The following is a 16507-nucleotide window of genomic DNA, read 5'->3' on the forward strand; positions in this document are numbered from 1 at the left end:
CACAGTTTTGAGATTCTGTCAACAAGGGTTTACTCACAGACTGTGTCATTCAAAACTGTATCAGACTTTTTTAGTTGCACCAGACTCTATAATTTTAGAAACTTTGTTTTGTATGTTGAGGTTAGAGTGTTTTTTTCTAAAATTTTGAGTCTGGATACCCAGGCTATATCCAAGGCAAAACAGAGGATCCTAAGGATATCCTCTAAAAGCCTGAGGATGCTCAGGACCCTAAGGATATAAGTGAAAAATCCGTGCCTGAGTGAATTTAAAGTAAAATTTCTTATTTTCAAACTTTATGATATATTTTTTTATATATTTCATAAATAATTTTTTACCATGCTAAACTTTTCTTTTTATTATTACAGGTCATTTGATGTTTGAATAAATATCTTTAAGGATGATTTTTTTTTACTTTTGCTTACCTTATTACAATTATATAACTACTACTTACTAGTCAAGTAAAAGTACGCGGGTAAAATGAGTGCGAGAATTTATTAACGCGAAAGGCAGGGTTTTCGAAAATAACCATGGCTCGAATTTTGTTTAAACATTTGTAATTAACGTGAGGTAAGCAATTCACGTTATTAACATGAGTAGCTATATAAGTGTAATAAGGTATTTTGAGAAGCACCAAAATGTAAGAAATGGAAATATACATATACGAATAATTACCACAGTAAAATAATGATAAAAACTAGACTTACATAATGTGAACAATACGCAAGAAATATTTTTGCTCTTATTTTTAACAATCATAATCGTATATTGACGAACAATGTTTTGCGGACCTTAATGTACGAAGCAAAAGACGGGTTCTGTATTAAGAAAAATTTTCTTTCGGTAAACAATTCCCCTACTGTATATTGATTCAAGTTAGAAATTTTGTAAAGAAATTTTGTTTTGTTCCTCGAATTAGTATATTTTTTTTGTTTTTAGCTGGGATCTGGGTGTCTGGGCTGAAGGTGGGAATTTTAGGATAAGGTAGGACCTGAATTTTCAGGTGGGACCTGGAACTTCCTTGCACACTATGCAGTTCGCATATTTTCCAGCTTCTCTGACCTGCATAATTTCTTTAAAAAGACGCCTTCTAATTGTCATTGTTTCGTCAGAGTAATCTTCATTAATATAAATTCCCGTATTCTTCAATTTATTTGATTTCTTTATTATTATTTCTTTCTGCTTCCATGATTGTAGTTTGCAAACGATCGACCTCTTTTGCCCATTTTCCTTTCTTCCAATTCTGTGTTCACATTCGATAACTATCTCCTCGTTAACACCCAACCTTGCTCTGATTATGTCTTTCACTTTTCTTTCGCTTTCTTCCGAAGTTTCATTTTAATTTTTTACCACACCGTCTACTCGTATGTTGTTTCTTCGGTTGCGATCCTCAAAGGTTCTAAGTGTGGTAAAAGCATTCGTTTAGACCGTTTATTTTTTGCTGTAAATTGTTGTTCCATTGTTGGTTGAGATCCTTGATCTTATCATCCAAAAGTTGTTGTGTAAATTCTAAGGATTTCTCAAGGTTTTTGATTTATAAATTTTGGCCTTCAGCAGTTTCCTCAACCTTCGTGACTCTGGCACCGATAGATTCAACTGAAATCTTTATCTCATCCAAAGTTTTGTAAATTAGGGTTGAATTAGATGCGATAAACTTCTGGACATTTGCATCGTGTTTGTTCAGTGCGGTGTCACTGAATGTTTTGATTTTACTTTCCATATTTTTATCCATGATCAATTAATAACACCAACAGACAATCAGTAATAACAACAATAAATAAAAATAAATGAATGGTAGCAAAAGAATAGTTTTCGAGTTCTTGAATAATTTTTTTATTTTATTTATATTTATTTTTTTCTCTCTTAAAAGACGTCCGTTCTGCTTTGCTGCTTCGTCTTATGTCCAACAGGTAATAAAACTACATCTTTGCGTGTTGTCACTACTTTTGATGGCTTTGGTTTCTTCTTCTTGCCTTTTGTGTCTGGTTTTGATGATCCTGCCAGACAAAGCGGGAAACAAATTTTGCATTTCTCTGGAAGTTGACTGGAAGGGTAAGACTGGAAGAGGAAGAGGTTGGACGTGTTGATGATACAGATGGCATAGATAACGTTGTAGGTGATACTGGATTTAGTGTCCTCAGTAGCTCATTTGCTGAATTAGCTATCGAAGTTAGACACGTCAACTTGTTTCATCAAAGATTTATTATACACCGGATAATCGACTCATAAAACGATGGAGAGCGATCATTGTATTTTTATTGTTTCATTAAACAATTGATGTTCAAGCTTTGTCCGCAAAGGACAACTGTCATGACGGCTCGAAGATGTCTGATTTAAAAAAATGTTTATCAGTCTTATTTTAAAAAAGTTCTCTAGCTATTTCTTTTTGTATATTTGCAGAAAAAAAGTTTGAAAGTAAGGCTAAATACCAAGCTGGATATATTTGTGAAATCTGGTGTGAGAAAATCATCATTAGACAAGAAATTCAGACAAAATGCTTATAGTGACACGAAATTTTCAATTGGAAATATCTTTCCAAGACTGTCCCCAGAAGAGCTGAAATTAGCATACATAAGACTTGAGTGTCTTAGCTCCACTGTGGTATGAAAATCCTTTAGAGGCACGTGGTGGCAAGGTGGTTTTTATGAGGTTAAAGTTTGAAAATTTCTGGTGTCAACATTCAATTTCTTATACACAACACGTCTTCTGCATCTTTCTCACAGATTGAAACGTCACAACGACTTATAATTAGCAATTAAGTGGAAGAATCTAACTCTCACAGGAAAGTTTTAAGTCTCTTTAGAGAATTGGATGAGTGGTTTTCGATAAGAAATGCAATAAAAATCCTTCGAAAAAACATTCAATGAGGGAAGGAGAGTGAACAATAATATCATCACTGCGGACATAGCTAGTACACGAGAAATCGGCAAAAATCTGTTACTTGTATATCCAGTGTATAATAAATCCTTGGTTTCATCATTCATGGTTCAGCCTTGGCTGCTGGCATCCAATAACGGATGCGTGCTCCTTATGGAGGATGCTTAATAAGCGATATTTCCTTTGTCCAGAGATTTGCCGCCTTTAGCCGATATACGGCTAAAAACATTTTTAGCTGGCGAGTGTCTACAAATATAACATTCATAATGTTTAAATTTTCTGTGAGGCACCAAATCATAGATTGGAAAATATATTTGGACTTCGAAAAAAAAGTAGGCGGAAGGAAGTTTGCTTTTTTTTTCTTCCTCCTTTCTTGTTTAATGTGGAGATTTTGTAATGATGAGAAGTTAGATTTATTGAATTTAAGTGCCCTGATGTATCTTCTGTGTGAACCAACAAAATTTTGCTTCATAAAACTAAATTTTGATGCTTGAATTTGGACTTGTATGAGTGTATAATTTTTTACCACACTGGATTTGTTGATCACTTTGGCTCCAGATAATTGTTTTGTCAGTTCTACAGATATGTTGCAGATTATTTCAAGGTATTTCAGTTATGTTTTTGTTTACATTTTGATATTGAATATTTCTGAGATTACTTCTTTATAATTCTACAAAAGGGAGTGTTGTTGTCCCTTGTTAAATGTTAAAACAAAACAAAGAACTTTTCTTCAGCTTTGGCATTTCACTTTTCAATACTGTGTGGCCTTTGTGTTTATCTTTTTCATGTACTTGGCATCAATTCTTTTGAAGAAATTGGAGTGTTTTTGGTTGTTTTCTTTCACTTTTTTGTTCATATTTGTATTTTTTAGCTTCGACCGAAGAGCTTAAGGAAAAGATGAATATACAGACCAGATATCTTATAAAAGCTAAAGTCAAAAATAATCTACAGACTGTACAAAATACGCGCATCAGATTGTTTTTTATGTTTCCTTCTGTTTTGTTTTTCTGGTCTGGGATTCGAATTTCGAATGTAAACATTCTATTGAAAACGTTCGAAACGATCGTTTTTACGTGCACATCAATGTCAACCAAATTATTAACTCGCCAAGATTCTGTAAAATACACCGAATTAAAAAAAACGAACCGGAAAGCGGTTGGTAGGTTAAGCAGACCTATACTACCTAAGGTTTTGTAGAGGTCTGCGATTCAGACTAGGTTCAGCCTTCAATCTCACTGTACACTCACTCAATTTCGACAAAATCGGGAAAATCAGGGATTTTTTTCGCGCAATGTATTATGTAATATATATTTTTGTAAAACAATTACCCATTCAAACAAAGATATCTACCAAAATATATTTGTAAAAGGGTTACGCACGATACGAAAGTCTCCTCAAGTGAGTTACGGCATGTCCGAAGTAAAAGTGAAGCAGTTCCACTCACTTTCAAAATGTCAATTATATCTGGAAAGAAGCGCCTTATGATGTAGATTAACGCGATAGCTGTATGAAAAATTTAACCTGAAGCTATAAGAAGTTATAGCCCAAAAACCTCTATTATGACGTCATATACATTACCTAACATTACGTCATTAAACTAAAAATTTGAATAACTCAAAAACTGTTTATGATATCAATATGAAATTTTGACAGAACAAATATATCGTAATTCTCTAGATTTAAAAATTTCAAAATCTCCTGAAAAATGATGACGTCAGCGTTTTTAAGCTATTTTCGATTTTTGGCTCTAAAAAATGACGTTATCATTTTTTTCAAAAGATTTTCAATTCAAAATTTTTCTTACATCAATATCTATTTATGGTCAAAATTTGAGGTGTATATGACTTTAAGTTCACGAGATATTCAAATTTTTAGTTTAATGACGTAATGTTACATAATGTTTATGACGTCATAATACAGGTTTTTGGGATATAACTTCTTATAGCCTCAAGTTAAATTTTTCATACAGCTATCGCGTTAATCTACATCATAAGGCGCTTCTTCCCAGCTATAATTGACATTTTGAAAGTGAGTGGAACTGCTTCACTTTTACTTTGGACATGCCGTAACTCACTTGAGTCGTGTTCGCAAGCGAAAGTTTTTTTACACTACATACTAGTACCGTACGATCTTCCTTTATTCCCAGCGCAAAACTTTCCGATTGCTAGTGTACAACGGAAAAGGACCAAAACGCTACAAAAGTATATTTAACACTGATTTTTGCAGGAGACGCCTAGATAAAACAGCGAAAAGATCTCGGAGATGGGGCATGTATGTTTTCCCGGGAATGAACAAACCTCTTTTGTTATTTTCATGATCGTCACAAGGGCAAGGAAAATTTCTATCAATGAATTATAAACATGTACAGACTCTGGTGAAAAAAAGAAAGTTGATATTCTATTTTCAAAACAAACTGCTTTTTTGAATTGAAGTTTTTTTAACTCAAATATCTTAAATTATTTTTTCGTGAAACTCATAGGTAGGCCTAGGATTGAGATATCAAGCAATTAAAGGATGGAACAGTTAAAATCGGGTATTGAAATACGGCTTTAAACACAAGAAGCCCTCCCTAGGGGAACCAAAGAAAGTTGGGCAGAGACAAGGCATATCAGTGATCATATCAGTTCTTCGAAAAATAGTGCACACGTAAAATAGGAATAGACTACGAAAATAAAAGGTAAACACTGTGATAAGACTAATTTAAATAGCAATAAAACACAAACCTATAAAATGAAAGCTCCATATAAATTTTCAAACGCGGCCAAGCTAAGTTCTGTAATGTAAACCTTCCAGATGTTAAAAATTTTCCCGACCTTCAAAACTTTAGCTAGCCTGTTAGACAAAAACTGCTTTTTTATCGCGATTTTATAAAACAAAGAAAAAATTGGTTTGTGGGATATCAGGGGTCGTTGGGTTCATAATTCAATGTATGTTATTGAAAGACTCTAAGAGATCGTGCTGTTATTATAGCCCTTGATCAGGCAGGCTAGCTCAGTCGTTGAAAGAAATTGGTTTTACTTCTGCTTTTATGCACTATGAGGACTACCGAGAAATGCTATTGAAGCCCTTGCTCATTTATGTTGATTATGCTTTTACGCACTAATGGGGAATCCGTGATCCATTCAGTAATGTTTTAGTCTGGGGGAAATGTATACGTACTTGTTAGTATTTGTCATCTTAAAATGTTTATTTTGCTTTGTTTAGATACATACATAATTTTGATTAGTAATAAAGAAAATGAAACAATAACAATATGTTCATGAAGAAAAAACATTAATATGTTAAATCAAGTCAAAATACTATGAAGCATGTTCATGCATAATTTTCTTTTTAATACATATTCCCCAAGTACACCCAAATTCTAGCTATTGTGCCCAATTGAGGTCCAAAGTGGAGCAGAGAAATTTTTTTTCTACAAAAAGGAATAGCAAAATACCTACAATTTAAATTGGTTGAATAGCACTTTTCTACAAGATCTTCATTTTTTTCTTCTTCCTTTTCATCTTCATTTTTAGAATTATTTTAAAGATTTTTTTATTTCAAATTGTTCCACTCACAAATATCTCACCAACGATACCAAATTTATAAAGATTGAAGAATTCCTTCGAAAGTTATAGGTAAAAGAAAAAAGAGTGCACACTAATCGTGAATAGACTTTAATTCGCGAGTTTCCACCAAAAAAAGTTAGTTCTAAGATGTGTGTCACGAAATGAAACATTTATCGACCTCAGCAGCGGGACTATTTCATGGAGCAGATTGTGAACATTTTAAGTTACGAATAAGGCTTTTTTGTATTTGTGAGTATTTAATATTGTGATAATTTTCCTTCAGAGTTAAAATATGAAAAAATAATACATGGTGATATAAACAGTATTAAATATGGAGATGGACCAGTTTTGTATAATATGTGGTGAAGGAGCTGATAAAGAAGTTTTGAGTCAAGCGGGTAAAATGAAAAATCGAGAAAACCTAAAGGAAAATCCCTTAAACTCACTTATAACTTTAGCCAGAAAATGTGATTCGGACGAACTAGTAGCTAAGCTCACAAGGAACAAAGAAAATAACATTTTAACGTACAATCATCAATCTTGCAGAACAAACTTGAGGAACGCAGCTCGAAAAAGGAAATCGTCAGATGAAACCACAACAAGGTCAAGCAAACGTGTTTGTGGCAAACCTTTTGACTTTAAGAAATTATGCTTTTACTGTGAAAGTCTGTGCGAATTCGATGACAGACACCCTGATAGTTTTAAAGAATATTGTAAAGTTGAAACGATAGATACAGACATCTTTAAGGTGTCAATCGCGTAATGATGACCACGCTATGAATGTTCAAAGACGTTTGATGTCTGTTGTTGATCTCGTGGCACCAGAAGCAAGGTATCGTGTTGCTTGTAGAACGGCGTTTGAGGTTCCTCCTGACCGTAAAACACCTGGTCAGCCAGTTTGCACAACGAAAAGCGATTTGTTCGAGAAAGCGTGTACTGATTTTCTTCAAGATGATGTCTTTCCTTGGCGATGAAGTATATTCTGTGAAAATGACCAAAAATAAATTGGAAGAAAAGTACAAAAATTGCATTAACTTTGTTTCCAGAGAAGGAAAAAGCAACATTATATTACTGAACAGAGCTGCTGAAGTACTATCGGAGAAGTGGTACAAAGAAAGACAAAATGGAATCGGTGATGAAACTATTCGTATTGTAACAGCTGGAGTTTTGTTAAAAGAAGCCATCAAAAATTAGGAAAATGAATCAAAAACTTACCCAACATGCGACGATATAAGATCACCAATGAATCACGTACCCAATCTTTTGAAAATGTTTTTGAATCAACTTTTCACAACTGAAATCAAACAAGCAATAATATCACATGCAATCGTCGCTACAACAAGACCAAGAACTATCATGCCACTACAGTTCGGACTTGCAATCTCCACAGACTGTTATCGAGATTGGGGCTATCAAGGAGCCCCTTACTTCTTTGCATTTAAACACTTTTACCAGTTCACAGTAGATGACCAATTCTCTAACGAGAATAAATACTTTGGTTTCAGAGCTGGTTTGATGACCGAAACCCATTTACCATCAGTAAAGATCTCATTTCACTGGACACAGGGCTGGTAGGCCTAGAAAACCGATTGACATGTGACAAAGCCGGCACAATCGGGGCTGCTATCCACAAAGAATTAGAAGATCAATCGTATTCTGGTTGTACCATAAAACGAAGTAAACAAATTACTAATTTGCAAAGCTTGTATTCCAACGTCAGCATCGAGAAAGAAAAAGTATCCGTCGACCCGCTGACTCTCTTCCTACGTCTGATCGTCCTGAAAGCCTGAGAATGATATCGTTGATTACTTCAATTACGAGTTATCGCCATATCCAATGTCCTTGTTTAAAGATGGCACCATGCGAACATCGCCGAAATCAGTTTTAAAACCATACCTTAGAAGTTGGAATCTGGCTGTTAGCATTCCAGAAACAATTCGTATTGTTGATGGTGGTGGTCTGCTGTGGTGTTGTGGAAAAGAGATGAATCATTCCGCGTAATTTTTCAAAGGTATGCAGTATTTCTCACAAATCACAACATCGATACAATAGTTTTTGACGGATAGTCCCGGCAATACGGGGCATGAGGTACCACCTTGACGGCGAAAAAGGTTTGAAACTGTTTTTGGGCTCCAACATACCTATATTTTGAGAATCACGATGGTTTTCAGGCTAACCAGGGGACTATAAGGCTCCATGGGGGCTTGTAGGGGGTAGGTAGAAAAAGTTTGGTCAAATCTGTTCCCTGGGGTAGGTCACTCATTTTTTACATTTTTCTAAAACTAGTGTAGCTATGATGATGGAATTTTGCATGATGATAGTCAATATATTGAAAAACATTTCTACAAATTTTTGAGTCATTTCATTGTAATTTGTGTATTTTACAGACCAGAATATGGAAAATTCTTCAAAAAATAGCTGTTTTTGAAAAAAACGAAGTTATTTTTTTTTTTTTGAGTTGAATTAAGAAGCATGAAATTCTCAAAAAGTGGATCTTTATGAACTATAATGTTTACTGAGACACTTTGGAGGTTTCTGTGAATTTTCAGGGCTTTATTGGTATTTTACAGACCATAAGGATAACTCATTATTTTATAATATTTCTCTAAATTTCACCTCTACCAAGAAAATGACACTTAAAAATCACAAATTTATTATAGAAATATTTTAAATACGAACATTGAATATGATTGACCATAATATCACAAATGTTCAGGTTGTTCGGGTGAAAAATGTGTATTTTGCAGACCAGAATATCGACATTTCTTCAAATCTCGGTTGCATCTTTCTTAAAGAATCGTTTGTGGAGAGTTTCTTATTGTTCAAAAGATTTAGATAGGCAATAGATTGTGGTAATGTTGGTCACTTGATTGATGTGTATTTTATATACCGGAAAATTGAACATAAGAAAAGCTCAAAAATCTTCAATGAACCATAATGGAGATTTTAAATAAATTGAAATGTTGTAAGTGTTATCAAATCATTGACCAGCGTCATTTACACTTATAAAACGTTGCTATCTTAAACAGCTCATTCATTCAAAGACTTCATCGCCAATATCCCTATTCTCAACATAACCATTATCATCATTATCATTGTCCTCACTTTCTTTACCATCGCTTTCTTCGTCTCCGTACTCTTCATCGTCAGATTGTTCTTCGCTTTCACTGTCAATCTCCCTGTCACTGTCACGATGTGTTGAGATCAATAATGTTGTTATGTCATCAGGGAGCATTTGGTCGATCCATTCTATATTTCCATCAATATCCCAACCACGTCCTGCTGGATGAGGGGGGTTAACCATCGCTGTACCTGCCAACTTTCAGTTTCTTGCTACATAGTTTGCTCTTTCAAACTGAAGATGTAATGATGATTTGCATGGTGGTATTAAGGATAAGTCAACGATGACACCCTTCCTTTGTTTCCGTTCAAAGAGTTGAAAGCGTGCATCATTGACATTTTTCTTGGTTGATCCGTACAGTTTACAAATGTATCTTTCTAATACCTCCATGACACCATCTGTAATATCCCAATCTTCTCCAAGCTGAGTAAAAGCTTCGACAACAGCATTATCATCTTTCATCACTTCCCAGCACCTGGATTTACCCTTCCGAAAGAACGAAGAAACGTAATCATTTCCGGTCAAAGCGTGAAAGCCGATCAATGCTTGACGTTGATCAGCTTGATCAGGAATCTATCAGCCAAAACACTGGTGACTTTCTGGACATACTTCTCTGATTTGATGACTTGGGAATTTCGAAGAGGCTTGTACTGTACAGTATTTTCGCCGAAACCACAAAGATCTTTTAGTCTTTGAATAATTTCTGCTTGCTTTGGGCGATTAAGGCACCATTTGCGCACATTCATCGGATCGGATGCATATCCTTTGATTCCACCTAAAATACAATTTAACATTGATTGTTGGATTTTATTTTAAATTAAGTGTATCTCTTGAGCGTTTCGAGCCCTACGGTTAGACTTAAAATATGTTATAAATGAATTAAGTTTTGATTAGATGTCTGAGCACCATATGGACAATTACCTGTAGTTTTAGCGTCTCTATTGATAGTCTGTTCTCCTCTTTGGTCAGCAGCAGTCATGACTTGAAGGTTTTGCTTTTAAATAAAATTGATATCGTTTGCTTACTTATCAATTTTATTTACAAGCTTTTTGATATTAAAAGTTGACACGAATGTGGAACAATAATGGTATATCAACACAACATAACAATAGGCAGACACTGTCCTGAAATGAAACACGTGTCTATGAAAAGCGAACACTGATGTAAAAGTAAAACCTTTAAGACTCTTTATTGCCTTCCAAGACAAGTTAGCTTCCAGAAAAATAAACAACAGAAAACCATGTACCTCGCATAATTTCGTTTGTTCAATATGAAATACATGGGCCGAAATTCCTTCCAACAATACATAAGAGATTTCCAGTCATTTTCCTGGATGGCAGTGTGCGCCATCGTTTGAGCTTTAATCAAATCAACGTAGATCATCCAAAACTGGGCGGTCTTGCCGATCTTTCCAGTTGAAACTTTTTTTCTGTAGTGTACGTATTTGTCAATGAATCTGTTCAATGCTACGGAAGATCGGTTATCCAGCTTGGACAATTCGAAGTTGACTTCTCTCAAAGCAAAAGGAAGACGAGGGTTTTTATCAAATACGAAGCGTCTTAGTAGAAATCTTTCCAAAGACTCTGAGAAGGCTTCATGTATCACCCAAACACGGTTATAATGCGATCCAGCTAAGACCCCCTCAAGACTTCCCATACGACACAAGTCCGGCTCAAAAATGATATCTCTGAAGCCAAGTCACCAAGAACCTAAAAAGACAAGAAAGCAATGGACTGATAAAAGGTTCGGAGACGTTGTATTATAAATACAGATAGTTTTCATCGATCTCATAAGTATGTTACTTTTTTGACTTGGAATTGCACTGTTTTTATTCTGTAAAAAATAAAATGCTATACCTGGAAGTTTTCTTTCAAGAAATGGAAGCTTCCAAGATGAACAATGACGTTTTTGAATAAAACAGGATTGTTCCATAACATGATGAAACAATTGATAGCAGCTCCAACATCCATCGTAACATGGACATATTTCATATTCATCGTCACGGTTAGATTTTGAAGGTACTGGAGGTATCGAAAGATTGTTCTGAACTCAGTAACTTTGGCATTGATTAGTGGAAGATATGTCTCAGTGGTCTTAATGGGATTTCCTTTCGCATTTGTCATATTCTGCTTGAGATTCCACCCTTTGTAAACTGGTATCTGCTGGTCCATACTTGATTGGTGTCTCAATACGATCCAAATGAGGTATTTCTTATCAAAAGATGAACTGTCACACAAGTCGACCTGTTGTTGGAAACTGGCTGATGGATTTTTCTTCCTGTCAATAGTGATACTTTCAACACTTACATCATCGATGAAAATCTTGCGATTTTTAGGCTTTTGAACTGGTAAGGCTTGTGTGTCTTGATATCGAAATTGTCGATCCAATAATAATAATAATGCTATACAAGTTCGCAGGCCACCGTGCGAGCACATGAGCCTCTATGAACCGCTCTTTGTTCGGTTTACAATTTTCTTAAGATAGAGTTTTTTCCTAGGGCTCCCCCTGACTTTGAATTTAAAGTTTGCATCCTTTAGTGACGTGTTCATTTCTTGGGCTTTCATACACCACTCTTTGATTGTCTTCCTTTCACTTTTCGTAAGATCTTCTGTCACACAGAAGGGCAATCTCTCTCCTTTAGTGATTACTCTTAACACTGTATTTTTGTCTTCTTCGTTTGCAAATCGGACTTTTATTGGTCGATAGCGTTTTTCATCTTCCTTTTCCTTCGAAAATTTTCCGATTCTTTGAGTTTCTTCAATCTTTATATTCCTTAAGCTTAGTTTCTAGGTAAGACTTTTTCATTTAGATATTCTTCGTCGTAGATTTTGGTTGACTCCTCTGAATCTTCAGTGGATTCGTCAACACCATGAAGAATTAGATTGCACGCCGTGGATTGAATCTGTCGTTCCTCCTGTTTTTCCCTTCGAAGTACGTTTTCTATGTTTTTCTCGATTTGCCTCGACGCGACTGCTGCGTAGCTTTGTGATTTATTTTCTCCTTTCTTCTCAATGATGTCTTCCATCTTCTTTTCGATCGTTGCCATTCTGGTCTCAAAGCTATCCTTTATTTCGCTGATCATTGTATTAACGTCTTTGGACTTTAGTTGAGTGATTTCTACGTCCTGGGCTTTCATTATATTTTCGCAAGCTTTTATCTCCTTTCGGAATCCTGAAACTGTTGATGTTTCACATGAATTGACCCGTTCCAATAGATCAGGGGTGATCACGACACAGTTTTGACAGACAAAAGCTCTCGATTTGTATGTTAGACATAACTGGATTTGATAGACGGGGAGCTTTGAACAAATGTAGTGTACGATTCGATTGCACTTTTTACATTCAAGTCTTTGGATCTTCCTTCTTCACTTGTAACACATTCAGATGGGCTGCTTCACTTGTAACACATTCAGATGGGCTGCAAAGGTCGTAAATTGATGCTGAATTCGGTATTTTTCTTAGATTTTCCTGAATTTTCTCCGCCATCTTTACATCTTTTAACAACACATCCGTTCAGTTAATGAGCAAACAGTGCTGTGATGGTATTTGGTTGGTATGGCAACACAGGTTGATTTTGCTGCCTCTTGAGCCGCTTCAGATTGTGCAGTTTCTATGTTGCAAACACTATTGTAATTTATACAATGCCCAAGTCGATGAAGAAAATCAATCACCAAACGTGATCCAGTCAAATTATGAATGCCGAGACCAAGAAGCAAGTGCTTTGTTTGAAATACTGTTGTTCCTTTCATGCAACTAAAGACGATGTCCTCTGCAATCGAGTTGGTTAACCGACCTATCGAAGTAGATCTTGACGCTCTGTTTTTTGCTGTGTTTAGAATTGTTTCGATGAGCTTTAATAGGATTTTCGGTGGTTTGAATACCTCGCTATCTATCACATCGGGGCTAGGAGGCCAGGCAGGCTCTGGTATATCTTTGAATTTCTGTTGGATTGCATCTTGAATAATTTTCCCTGCTTTCAAAACAATGCGCTCAGGGTCTTGGTGGAAGCTTGTTGATGTCAGCGACTCGGTTGCAACAACTATTTCCGGTTTATTTTCTTCAGATGTTAAGAAAGATATCCTATCACCGAATTCATTTTTCAGCCGTTCTTTCAACTTGGCTCTGTAGCGAGTGTCTCCGTAAATAGAAAATGAATACATAGCCGTTAAAACTCTAGAGGTCAAACACATCACGTCCATTTAGCTTTTAACAAAGTATTGTGCCATTTTTGATAATTTAAATACCTCAATTACGATAAAAAGATGCAACAATACATCAACACTATAACAAGACTTTTGACTTATTTTTGTTGTGATCTATCAAAAATATTACTGATAGTTACCTATTCCTAATCTATAAAGTTCATGCAAAGAGCCAATTGATATCGCACGTTGATCCCCAAAGACGATATCATAAACGAACTTCTTGACGTCATCAAAGTTTGACGTATCGTATGACGAGCCACTGATGTTTGCTTCTTGATTGACAGTTTCCCCTACTGTTCTTTTGTCTGCGAAAGCCTTAGCTGTTGAGAGTTTGACGAATTTTTTGTAGCACTGTGCATGGACTTTGTATTCCTTGACAACCAAATCAACATTTAGGATATCGAAATAATGGGCAGGGTCTTTCGATTTTGCCGCGTTCTTGATTGCAGCCTCTGCATCTCTCGTTAGAATTTTGTATGGTATAAATTTTCCCCCTTTACTTTCTTACTTTCTTTGTTGCAAATTTGACATTCTGGTTCAAAGAAACCGGGAATGGATGGCTCTGGACTTGAAAGTCTAGGTTTTTTTCTTTGGATTGCTGTTTCGTTGGTTTCCGAAAATCTACTGTTGCCAAGGATAACGGTGAACCTAGAAATAATTTGTTTTGAGTACTAAATTTTATCCTTTTAATGGCTTGCTGACTTTTAGTGGTTATTCAAATGATGAGCTAAAATTAAACCAGCGCAAAAATTAATATTGTCGATATTCTGGTCTGCAAAATACACATTTTTCATCCAAACAACCTGAACATTTTCTGATATTATGGTCAATCATATTCAATGTTCGTATTTAAAATATTTCTATAATGAATTTGTGATTTTTAAGACATTGAAAAATCGAAAGTGTCATTTTCTTGGTAGAGGTGAAATTTAGAGAAATATTATAAAATAATGAGTTAACCTTGTGGTCTGTAAAATACCAATAAAGCCCTGAAAATTCACAGAAACCTCCAAAGTGTCTCAGTAAACATTATAGTTCATAAAAATCCACTTTTTGAGAATTTCATGCTTCTTAATTCAACTCAAAAAAAAAATGACTTCGTTTTTTTCAAAAACAGCTATTTTTTGAAGAATTTTCCATATTCTGGTCTGTAAAATACACAAATTACAATGAAATGACTCAAAAATTTGCAGAAATGTTTTTCAATATATTGACTATCATCATGCAAAATTCCATCATCATAGCTACACTAGTTTTAGAAAAATGTAAAAAATAAGTGACCTACCCCAGGGAACAGATTTGACCAAACTTTTTCTACCTACCCCCTACAAGCCCCCATGGAGCCTTAGAGTCCCCTGGTTAGCCTGAAAACCATCGTGATTCTCAAAATATAGGTATTTTGGAGCCCAAAAACAGTTTCAAACCTTTTTCGCCGTCAAGGTGGTACCTCATGCCCCGTATTGCCTGGACTAGCTTGTCGACTAAAGATTCAACACACCAAAAGCGATCTGGGACTGCTTCTCAAGAAGTCGAAATCAAAGAGGCGAATCCTTGTCCAGCCAACAGAAAAACCTTTCTTGGGAACTACCATAACAAAGAAAGATTTTTTGCATGCCTGGCAGGTTACCTAAGAGAGCGCAACTTCAAAGTGGTCGAGTATCCAAGCGATGCAGACACTACCATTGTCAAAGAGGCGTTGAATGCTGCTAAGGATTCGTCTGTTGTTATCTACTCTGACGACACTGATATTTGTTGTTTGCTGTTGCATCACATCACCAAAGATTCGTCACTGAAGGAGATTTTCATGGTCGATATGACTAAAAAGAAAGGCAAGCAAAGAGAATGCTACAACGTATCAGAAATTCTTCAAAGCAACTCGAGTGTGTCAATGAGGTGAATTTTCTGGTCTGTAAAGTTTATCAAATTTTGCGATTTTCATAATGAAGGGTATTGAGCTCAAATTTAAACGTATAAACAAGTTCAGAATATTGTGTAATTGATTAATTGTGAAAATATAACCTTTTAACTGAAGTTTAGGGCAAACTCTTTTGTTAAAACTGTCAAAAAACTCGAGTAAACGACCACTGAAGTAAGGTCCCAAAATTGCTGTTTATCAAAAAAAGCAACGACTCGACCGAGAGTTAAGGGTAAAAAACAACTGTTTAGGGTGACCTGCACATAGGGGCACCTGATCTAGGGTCGGGGCTAATTTTATGGCTTAAATATTTTCTTCAGGAATTTATTTTGTCCAAGGAAATTTCGAAGTCCAGACTTTGATCTCCTGTTATTCGAGATAGGGACCATGAAAAAATAGCCCCGACCCACGGTTTGGTCCGCAATTTATCTGGCTTTCAAGAAAATCTAAAATGGCTTTTTGATAGCCAATACAATCGCTGCATTTGCAGGTTTAGTGGGCCCCATTACTCTGCTAAAGAAAATTCATTGGATTCGAGAAAACATCAAAATTACAGACCAGACAAAAAATTACGTAATGCCCTCTACAAGCCACTGTGATTGGCTGATCGGGAAAAAGACGTGAAATCTGATTGGCGTAGAAAAAAGTGAATTCTTTTTAAGAAGGAGGCGGGGAAGAAAAAACAGGTGAAATGTCCCAAAGTGAACTTCAAAAATCAAGAAACTTGCAAAAATTGAAAGGAAAGAAATGAATTTTATTCTTCTTGTGAAATATTTTATAGCTCATTCATAGGACAGGGATGCATCTAAACTAGAAGGACTAGATATCAGATTTAGAACAACGAG

Source organism: Clytia hemisphaerica, unplaced genomic scaffold (genome assembly GCF_902728285.1).
Source record: "Clytia hemisphaerica strain Z4C2 unplaced genomic scaffold, Clytia hemisphaerica genome assembly, whole genome shotgun sequence".
Lineage (NCBI taxonomy): Eukaryota > Metazoa > Cnidaria > Hydrozoa > Leptothecata > Clytiidae > Clytia > Clytia hemisphaerica.